This window comes from Belonocnema kinseyi, chromosome 5 (genome assembly GCF_010883055.1).
Source record: "Belonocnema kinseyi isolate 2016_QV_RU_SX_M_011 chromosome 5, B_treatae_v1, whole genome shotgun sequence".
Classification (NCBI taxonomy): domain Eukaryota; kingdom Metazoa; phylum Arthropoda; class Insecta; order Hymenoptera; family Cynipidae; genus Belonocnema; species Belonocnema kinseyi.
In genome coordinates this window covers 147,329,371-147,341,127 of record NC_046661.1, presented here as the reverse complement: position 1 = coordinate 147,341,127, position 11,757 = coordinate 147,329,371, and the positions used below count along the sequence as shown (strand labels likewise).

The window sequence follows — 11,757 nt, the reverse complement described above, 5'->3', positions numbered from 1 at the left end:
TCTAGTCGGGAGTGGTGCTGACTGAAAACAGATGATTTGGAGCGATTCGCGCGCCATCTGTTGGTCATTCTAAGGACTTATTGAACTACCCTCGTACTTAGCAACTGGAATCAGTAAATTATATTTTCATTGAATAAAAAATAAAATAAAAAAATTGATGAAATAAACAAAAGGGTATTAGAGGACATTAAGATAAAAAAAACTGATGATCAGTTCCTCTGGGCTCAAGGCCTATTAAGAGAGACTTACATTGCCAGAGGCAGAGATTTGACTTTCACACTTTTACTCTACGTGCATCAATTATACGTTTTTATATTGTATGCATGTATTTTAAATATGTAAATTTTGAAACCGGTTTTTTAATGCATATACGCGATTAATTGATAGGATTTCGTAATTGCAGCATACTACATTAAATTATACTGAATTATCATTTTATCTCCAGGAATAAGGCGTGTCAATTTAATCGAATTTGACTACTGTTGAAATTTTTTTGAGACTATTATAATTGATTATAATGAAGTTTATATATCATTTTTGACCTCAATAATGTAATTTTGTTGATCATTATTAAGATCTGATGTAAATTTTATTGCTCATGATTTAGTTTTATTTTAATCTACTATTTTGTGATTATCTAAATTTTGAGATTTTCTATAATTGGACACTTTGACTAAAATTTTTTTATTTTGTCCTATTATTGGATACTTAATATCAACGGGCATCTTTGATTCCGCGATAATTCTTACTTTTTGCGCTGAAGATTTTCTCAATAAGATTAGAGATATTTTTGGTGTTTTCAATTTTCAAAGGTTTAAATATTTTTCATGTTTATAAGGATCATCCATTTAATATGCGATGCTTTTTTAAATCTTCTTAGAATTTGCTCATCCTTTTTTATGTTCCGTAATTATTCAATTTTTAATTTTCTATCTGGGATGTTTACAATATTTGTTTTGAATTTTTTTCTTTATGCATTTGAGATTTCAAAATTTATTGATTTTGGAGACGTTTTAATTTAAGAGCTTGTTCATATTTAATAAGTTTTTAATACTTTTAAAATAAGCTTTCTATTTCAACAGAATTCTACCACGCATTAGGATAACTTCAATTTTGAAACCATTTCAATACTATAATTTATGCTTATAATTTAAAGTCAATGTGACATTGTATCCAATTCAGTTTTAAAATTTGGGACGTTTTCAAAGTAACGCCATTTCAATATAGGAACCATTTTTATTTTAGAAACATTATAATCATCATCAAAAATATAATTTTTAATTTCGGGATATTTCCAAATTCACGCGATTTCAATTTCGGTACAATTTCCGTTTTGGTTTATTCTTTGCCGTAATTAACATTCTGAAACAATTTGTACTTGAGTACACATTTGTGACAATTTCAATCTTAGGACAAAAAGATTTGAATTTCGGGACTTTTGTTGGTCAAGAAAGTCAGGGAAAAGTCAGGAATTTTGTCTAAAATCTTGCAAAAGTAGGAGAATTTCTATAAGAGGCACTTTAAATACCTGTCAAAAATAATAAGTTTAAAATTTTTTAATTCTATTTAAAATTTTTTATTCCACACATTAAAGGTTATGTGTTAAAAATGCTACAGGATTGAGATTCTATTTTTTGAACATTCATAATCAGGGTAAATGCAAAATTGATCAGGGAAAAATTAGGGAATTTTGAAAATGAAGTTTGGCGGTCGCTCTGGTATAATATTTTTGTAAGTACTTTATTTGACTTGTATTTTTATTTTTATTTTTTACAGTCTCTTCCTTTTGATTATTGTATTTTTAGTACAAAATTGTCTTTTTGTGTTAAAAATTCAACTATTTTGGCAGAAAATTAACCTTTTGTTGAAAACTCATAATTTGTTGGTGGAATTTCAACTGAAATCTTTCTAGGTTGAAAATTAGACCATTTTTGAACATCTGTCTTTTTAGTTGAAAAATTAACTTGTTCTCGTAGAAATTAAATTTTTTTTTTGCTAAAACTTCAAAAAAAAATCGTCTTTTTTGGTTGAAACATCCACTATTCCACAATTATTTGAAAATTCATCTTTTTTGTTTGAAAATCGAATTACTTGGTTGACGGTTGAAGCACTTTATTAAAATTTTTGATCTTATCAGGTTCATTTTTGTCTTTGAAAATATGTATAACTCTTTTGTTCAAAATTCATCATCTTCAATTGAAAATTCAACTGCTTGGGTGAAAGTTGTATTATCTTATTTAAAATTGATTTTTTAAATTGAAATTCCATCTCTTTGGTTGAAAATTTAACAAGTTTATTGAAAAGTCGTTTTTTGTTGTTAAAATTAATTTTCTTCAACAGAAAATGCAACTTTTCAATTACTGATTCAAAGTTGATATTTTTTATTTAAAAATTCCTTCGTTTTTGTAGAAAACTTGGTTTACAAAGAATTCCTTGGTTTAAAATTCACGCTTTTTGGTTGTAAATTTGAATATTTGTATGAAATTTTTTGTTGTCAAAAATTAATTTTTTTACTGAAAATTCAATTTTTCTATTTTTTGTTCGAAATTCAACTATTCCACTATTCGTCTTTTCAGTTTGAGAATTCATCTCCTTTGGTAGAAATTTGATCTTTTTTTATGTACATGCAAATAGATTACACTTTTTATTTAAAATTCGTCTTTGTAGGTTAAAAACGCAACTATGTGGTTAATAATTTAACTATCTTGTTAAAAAATCATCTCTTTAGTTGGAAATCTAACTATTTTAATGAAAATTCGTTTTTTATCTTAAAATATTTTTGTTGAAAATTCCACTTATCGGGTTAAAAATTATTTTTTTTCCAATTAATCTTTTTTAATTAGAAGTTCATCTTGTCGGGTTTAAAAGTTAAATTTTTTCTACAACATTCCACTATTTAGGTTGAAAAATCAATTATTTGATTGAAATTTCAACTGTTTCTGGTTTAAGTTTTAAAAACACGTTTCTATTCGGACAAAAAATTCATCCTTTTGGATGGAAAATCCATATTTTTTGTCGAGAACTCAACTGTCTTCCAAGAAATTTAATTTTTAAAGTTGAAAATTGAATTATTTTTTGTTGAAATTTAATCTTTTTTATTTGAAAATATGGTAGAAAATTAATTTTTACAGATTGAACCTTCAACTTGATTAAAAATTTTACTATTTTCTTAAAAATTTAATTATATTGTTAAAAAATACTTATTTTTTAACAATGTAATTAAATTTAAAAAAAGATTGAAAGATTTTAATCATTTGGCCAAAAATTTTACTGTTTTTTTTTAAATTCATCCTTTTGGATTGAAGAGGCGTCTTTTATAGTAGAAAAGTCATATTTTTGGTGAAAATAAATAAATAAACATTTTTTATATCAATCTTAAATTATTTCATTCTGTGTTTAAAAAATTCTATACTAAAAATATTGCAAAATAAAATGCCGGCCTTTTAATATTAATGGTAAGCGAAAATTGAAACAATGATATCTAAACATTCAATATCTAAATTTAAGTGTTTACAATTTTTGAGCAATTTACGGAAATAGAAATTTAAATTTCAGAATATTTTTTTTTAAATTTTGTACTAAAGGAATATTTAATTTTGGAACTATTTTGATCTTTATCCTTGGCACATTGTAAATTAACCGTGTTTTCAATTATGACAGCATTTCTAATTCAGAAAAGTTTAATTAAGTTTTGATACCATTTAAATTATGAAAATATTTTTATTTTAGGATTACTTTAATTTTAGGGAGAATCTCAGTCTTAGGGCCGTTTCCAAGACCATGTATTTTATTTTATTTTTAAATTATCTTAATTTGTTAAATTGTTATCTAGGGTAGATTATAATTTTCACATGATTTGTATATGAAAGAAAATAATCAATTACTATATTTTGCGCGATTTTTAAAATACAATTTTTCAATCTCGGTTTTTTCAATATATTTTCTTAAACTTTTAAATTCCAGTCTCTCTTTTATAGACTATCTTGTTAAATTTTACAACTGTAATCTTCGTGTGATTCTTCATTTTTAGAATTAATTTCAGAGAGAGAATGAGAAATATGAGGTTTTATTGGAGCGTGCTGAAGGTTAATCACTTTCGCTCGTCTCGGTTGAAGATTTCAAGATCGTTAACAGGAAGTCCCGAAAGATCAGAAGCTACGATATTGCACATAATGGATAACTGCATTTTTTCCACTTTTAACTTTTGGAATCACGTGAATATTTTACTTCCGGTACGTCATATGCGATTGCTTTCACTTTAATAAGTTTTTTGTTTATTTTAATAATTTTATTAATGGGCATTATTATAATAAAAATAAAAATACCTCCAAATATAACACTTTCTTTTAAAAAATCACCGTCATGGGACGTGGCCATAGGTATGATTTACTGCGGTTCTACTAGTCGTATTTCTTAAACGATTAAAATTTTCTTTAGAAATTCTTAGCATTACATTTTTGAAAGAACTGTGGTTTGAGTTGTGTTAATTTATTTCGCAGGGAAACGATATATGAACAAAGTGAAAAAACTTTTTATAAATAACAATTTTTATAAATAAATTCTTACTAGTGTTTTTTTCTTATAAAAAATTTGTTTGCTTCACGGTAGTTGCTAATATAATTCATAAACGTCATAATTTGTAACGGAAAATTAGATTAAGTCAACATTTACTGTTTTCGTAAATATTTTTATAAACAAATGTTCTGTAAGTGAGTTTTTCTTATAACTTAATAGATTTTTTTCATCAAAAGTAATTCAAAATTGTCTCCAAAGGCATTTATAAACTTTGACCTCTATAAAATATGAATAATAGATTGTTAATAACAATTTTGTTAAACAAATGTCCCAACTGGTTGTTTCCTTGTAGAAAATAGGATTTTTTCTTCAATTTGTGTTGAAGTGACCTTTCTTACGATGGTTAACCAACGAAATTAATGAGAAAATAATGTATGTGATTGTTATAAATACTTTTTTAAACAAAAAGTCAAAATTTTTCATTTAACTTTAAAAAGAGACGTTTTTTCACTGAAATTAGTAGAAAATAAACTAACAGTAGTTCAAGCACTGGATACGGGACGCTAAATTACGATTTGCGTAATTGTTAATAATAAATTCTATACAAAAAAAATGTTACAATCTCCCATTTGATTGTAAAAAAGTTATTTTTACTTTAATAATTTATGTGATAAACTTTATTGTGATCTTAAACTTAACAAATTGATCAGTCATTAATAAATCTGTTTGTTGTAAATAGTTTTGCAGACAAAAATATATGCTTTATCATTTTCACAAAGAAAAAAGAGCAGCAAAGTGTAGTAACAATTGATATTTATGATAATAATTAGATTATTATAAAAAACTTAGAATAAATAAAGATTTAGCACTCGAAGATAAAAAAACTTTTTTCTACGATCAAAGGCAGTCTGTGCCATTTTTTAATACAAATTGTTATAAACAAATACGCAAATTGTTATGAAGTGTCTTATATCCACTTTTTTAATCACTGTTAGTTCATTTTCGTGTAATTTCAGTGATAAAATGTCTCTTTTTTATGTAAAAATGATAAATTTTAGTTTTTTGTTGAAAATAATGTTTATAGTGATCACATAAATTATTTTTAAATCAATTTCGTTAGTCAATAATCGCATTAAATTATATTCCAACAATAATTAATGAGAAAACTTTTTTTTTCTATGAGGATACGGTCAGTTGAGATATTTGTTTAACAAAATTGTTATTAACAATCAATATTATTTGCATCTGATACAGCACGAAGTATATAAATGCCTTTGAAGACAATCGTAAATCACTTTTACTCAGAAAAATTCATTTAGCTATGAGAAAAACTCATTTATTAAAAATTTGTTTATAAAAATGTTAATAAAAACAAGAAATGTTAACTAATGCTAATTTTCCTACACAAATTATGACTCATATGAATAATTTTAGTAATTACCGTGAAACAAACCATTCTTCCAACAAGAACATACACTAGCAAGAATTTGTTTATAAAAATAGTTTATAATGATTAAGTTAAATATTATTATAATAATTTATGTCTTTTGAGTGTAGGTTCACTAGGATGGTGCAAAAATGCATTGCACCTTTTTTCTCGAATTTGTATACATATCGCCCGAAATTTTTTCGAATTCACACAAAAGTAAATCCATTTTTTTATAATATTTAGAGATGGATCAAGCCCCATGAAGTTTAACGTGTATTTTCCATAAGATAAAAGGACGTTTCCGTACATTTTATGCAGAATCATTGATATTACCTAAATCGAGTTGAAACTTGATATTTCTATTCACAGTAAGCCATAGAATATGAATAAAATATTACTTTTTAAATATCACCCCCATAAGTCTGTTTCATAGGGCACCAAAAGAACCTAATCAGTTAAAAAATAGGGTTTGCGAGTTTTTGGTACTAATAATGATTTTTTAGGTTTCAAAAAAAAACGAAAATTGTTTATAATACACAAAATCATACTTTATACTGCTAATTAGATGTTGACAAAAATTGTTTAAAAAAATTATTTATTGTTCATAGCAATTTACTCTTAGAATAGAAGTAGACATCCGCGATTTTTTTTAAATTGTTCACTTTTTGTGAAATTTGCAAATAGAGGGAGGTAATAGTTAATTAATTTTAAAAAATATAATTTTTCAAACAATTGCTTATTTTTAAAAATAATATTCTCTTTGAATAATCCTAGAAATTGCGATTTCTCCTTAAATATTGAACTTTTTGACCTATTTTCATTTGGGGTGAGTTAATATTTAATTTAATTTAGCAAAAATAATTGTTCAAGCAGATTATTATTGATTATAACTATTGTCTCCTATAGCAATGTAAGATACTTGCGTTTTTTTTAGAAATTTTTTACTTTTTGTCCACTTTTAACTTAGTAAGGTAATAATTAATGCAAGTTAACAATCATTATTGTTTAAATAATTTATTATTGTTTATAACTATATTCTCTTAGATAATTGCTAGAAAAAATCGCAGGGATTCCTCAGGGTATCTCGAGGGAAGGAGGAGGGGAAAAATTAAGGATTTCAGAAAAAAGCAACTTTCTGGCATTACCCAAAAAAAATCTAGTTACAGTGAATCCCTTCAATAGCCATCCCTTCTATAGCCCTTCCGAGAATTGACGTCGCGTGCAGGTAGGTGTAACAGGAGCTGCGCGGGGTTCGCGGGGTCTGCAGTTGTCACTCAGGTGAGCACTCAGGCGTGAATAAACAAAAGCGGAGCGGGCTATAATGAGTTAGTTCCCACCCAGCGCCACCTCCAAAATCGGCGCTATAGAAGAGTTTCACTGTATAATTTAAAAAAAAAATGTTTTTTTTTTGTGTGTGGATTTTAATAAATTTGCGGGCTGAAATGGCCAATTTTGTCACTTCATTTTCTTTTATATATTATTGCTCTGTACAAAAATTAACAAATTGAAAATCGCACTTCTTTTAAAAATTGAATGTTTAACACTTCTAAAAAAGAACTTTTAAATCTGTTAAGAAATTTGACCCGTGCGCGACTATGAATAGTAAACTCTTATTACAGACGACTGCGGGACCGTGTTGCGGTTGTTTCTTCAGTTTTTTTATATTCCATTTTTTATCTTAACCGTTTGTTCAGCTTGATTAAAGATATAATAGTTGTGCTTAATTAAAAATGAAAGTTACGAAAAAAAGTAGAGCACTTTTAATAATGTCCTGTCTCATTGCACGTGTAGTGAATTTTATCTGTTTACTCGATTAAAGCTCGCGATTTCTCGTTTCGTAAATACAGTCGTAAAGCGAGTATAAAATTTGAGAAATCATCTTTAGGATGACGGATGGAGATCTGGAAAAAAATCTCTGTATAAAGTGTAAAATATTTTATCGAAACTAAAATGTCCCGATTTCTTGAATTTTTAGGTGAAGTACATTTTATTTTGGATCTAATCTGCACTTATAATTTAAACTTTGATGGATTTTAGGTTTAAATAGTTGTCCATTTTTAAATTATTTTGTTTTGGGAGGATTATAATTTTGAGATCCCTCTTTCTTTTCAAAACTTCCCCACATTCGGGTGGTCCAAAAATGCTATTTCTTATTTTTTCGATTGACACAAGCATCCCCAATTTGTTCAATTTCCGGAAAAATAACTTGCCTATTTTTTAATATTGGTTTTTTAATGGGAAATACACGATTCTCGAAAAAAAGAAGTACTAATGAATTTATTAACTTTTTCAAATTATCAACTTTTTACAAATTAAAGTTTGATGAAGTGTTAACGAATGTTTAAGGAATAATTTGTACCCAATAAATTTTAATTTTAACCTTCAAAAACATCATGTTTTGTGCCCGTTAAATGCCCCAAAAAATGCAAAATATTAGTTTAAGTAAAATTGATGCTGTAGTCGCTATTTTTTGAATATTTTCTAAACTAATTAATTATATTACAAATTTCGAAGTATTCCTTATCTATTTTTTTATTCTTTAAACGATAATTATTTGTTTCAATCATTTTTTCTTGAATGGAAATCGTGAAAAGTAATTTTTTCGGGATGACTGATATATTTTGTGTATTTCAAGAATAATATTTCTAACTTAACATATTTGGTAATTATTTAAACAATTTGCATTTGCTTAAACAATATTTTCTCTGTTAATCGTAAAAAGTTTTTTGATGAACTTATAACAGAATTTAAAAAGTTAAAAGTAATATTGTTTTGTTTAGGATATTCAGCAATTGTTTAAACAATGTCCATTTGTTTCAACAATTTTGTTTTGCCTATAAATCGTGAAAAGTTATCATTTTCTGAAATTAATTTCTCAGGCAACGAATTTTTACTTTTGCTAATGTTTAAACAATTAGTGTATAAGTTAGAATATAATAAAATATACTGAATAATATGCGGTATAGTGTAAGAGATGAAAAAATTTTTCTTTACCTATCTTATGAAAAGACGCAAGTGAATGTTTATTAATTGTTTAAATAATTGATAAACTGCCTTCCTCAATAAATATAACTTTTGGTATTCATTAACTGCATAATTAATTAGCTTTTCAAGATTTACAGGGAAAAAACCTTGCCTAAACAAATAAAAATTGTTTAAATAAGCACCAAATGTCGTTCGAAAATATGTAATTTTCTAAATTCGTTAATTGTGTAATTAATTTCATTAAAAATAACTGTTTACGTATAATGGGGAGAAATTGTTTAAACAAAAATTCTACTTCCAATTCAGAAAAAAATTGCCTGCCTTGCAACTTAATAAAAATGTTAAAACTAAAGAAAGCCTCTCTCTTAAATTAGAAAATAATAAAAAATGCTTGCCTCTCATCACACTAAAATAGTTAAAAGTAAATCATCTGTCCCGCTTCACTTCAATTTAAACATTAATTCAAATATTTAAAATAAAAAAGAAACCCCTTATCTAATTCAGGAAACAGCAAAATAAAAACTTAGCTTAATGCCAATAAAAAGGATAAGGATAATAATTGAATAATTTTATATGATATTAACTGAGTGATATTTAACATGATTGGAAATATTTTTATATTAAAAACTTTAAAAATTATAGTATATAAAGTAAGCTATAATTCATAAAAGTAGGTGGTAGTTGAGAAATAATTCTTCCTAAATTAAAGGTTTTCTATTTTTTAATAATTAATCATGGTATTTTTATGGATTTTTAAATTATTCATATTTTTATATAACAAAATTAAAATAAAGTCAGGTGAATACGCGCCTTGCACGCTCATTTACTGCTAGTCAGATAATAATTCTTAAATTTTTAAAATTATGATTTAGGAATGTGTTTAACTTATAGCACCTTAATAATAAAAATAGGAAAATGAGTTTGAGCATCTTTTAAATCATCTAATTTGTTGCTTGTAACACTGAAATGTATAGATGATGCAGTCGAAAATCAGAAAAGTCTTTACTGTCAAAGAGAGGGTAATTTTATGGCTCAAACGGAATCCGTAATTGCGTTCGAGTTCGTGAGACCGACATTTATTCAATTTATTTCTTATTGCTTATGCTATTCACGCGTAAATTACGAATCGGCCTAAATTGAAGCACCTGCATATTCTAAAAGATTAACCGGCCCTTTTTTACTTTTTCCGACACTTATGAGAAACCTGATGCGAAACAGGCTTCTTAGCCATAAAATACCTATTGGCATAAGAAAGTAAAACCGCCAGATTGTCATTGATCGCATTTTTTTCTTTTGGTAAAATTTTGCTCTCAGACTTTCGCATGATTAGCCTCAATTTCTGTGTAATTTGCCAGATAAACTGACTTTCAATACACCAGGTTTGAAAAAAGTGAAATCCATAGCAAAAAAAAACTGTAGGGAAATTCGCTTATTTTGTTTTTGCTAACTTTTCACATATATTTATCCATGCAGAATTAAATGCGAATTTCGAAAGTTAAAAGCATTCCAAGTTTATCATTTACAAGAGTCCACATTTTAAGTTTCAAATTATTTTAATTTAAAACAACGATTTAGTTTCGAAATTTTAAAGTATTTATAATTTGGAACTTTTTAAGTCAATAGTATTATAAACTCGATTGATTTAAATAAATAGAATAAAATAAATACGATCTAAAGTCTACTTTCCGGCCATTCCAAAGTAACGGATGGGACATTTGCACGCATAAAAACTTGAAAAATCCTTATTTAAAACAACTGTATCTTGGTTACGCTACGCTATCTGTACAATGATGCACGAACTTCTTAGTTTTCAGATATTAAAATTTTATTAAATTGCATAATTATCATGTTATAAAACGAAAACGAGGGTAACGGATGGGACTCGTACGGGACTCACTTCCGGACTTACTTTTCCTTTCAATCAGAACTCTGCGAATTGAGAATAGTTATAACACCAATTTTTTGTGATGGATCTGTCTGTTGAAGTTTTCTTTTTATATATGTCAAGTTCGAAAATATGTGAATTAGAATTTTGGATAGAATTCTTCTTTTGGGTAACGGATGGGACACAACAAGGTAACGGATGGGACATGTAATATCAGGAAGTTAATTTGGAGGCTTTACAGGTAATATATCTTCAAGATGAACTAAGAATTGAAAGGAGTAGGATTTAAATAAGTTATCAAAGTTTGAAATCAATGGAAAATTATATTTTATTGCCAAAAACTCAGGGTTAAAAGTTTATTTTACGTACATTCTTATCAACATCCATATCTATAAAATTAATATTGATATTACACTACTTTTTTATTTAATCTTCAAAATCACTTTCTGAGTATACATTGCTCTATTCTAAACGTATATGTGTTGTTAGGTGCTTAAAATATACTTCAGGTGGTCCGCAAGGGAAAATTGTGAGTTCATGCAGCGTAGACTTCGAAGTTTGCCCAACAACAATACGATAATTGTCAAATTTTTTGAAATGATGGAATGCGCTTAAGCCTAAAACAGTCTTGCATTCTTTGAGTGTCACTTGCACTTTTAAAACATTATTCCACCTCGCATCAAAAAATTTTTGATTCTCTAAGGTATCTTCAGTCGTTACATAAAAAACAGTCATTTTTACAAAATTTTTTCGCAACAAGATAATCATCTTTGCCGAATTTGGCCATCTGCTCTTTTTTAGGAACTAATGCCATTTGCTGTAAAAAAGGCCCACAAATTATATTTTACGAGGGTGGATCAAATATAAACCGGAATTTTACAAATACTTTTCTTAGCCAATCGCAAGCACTCTCACAGTGTAGGTTCTTGTAATGTAGTGTATT

The 11,757-nt window shown here is 26.8% G+C and overlaps 1 protein-coding gene across 1 annotated transcript in view; it reads left to right on the top strand.

Annotated features, from left to right (window-relative positions):
- The window catches only part of LOC117173026 (proton channel OtopLc-like), a 150,658-nt gene that overhangs the window by 122,754 nt on the left and 16,147 nt on the right, over nt 1-11,757 (top strand). The window lies entirely within an intron of this gene.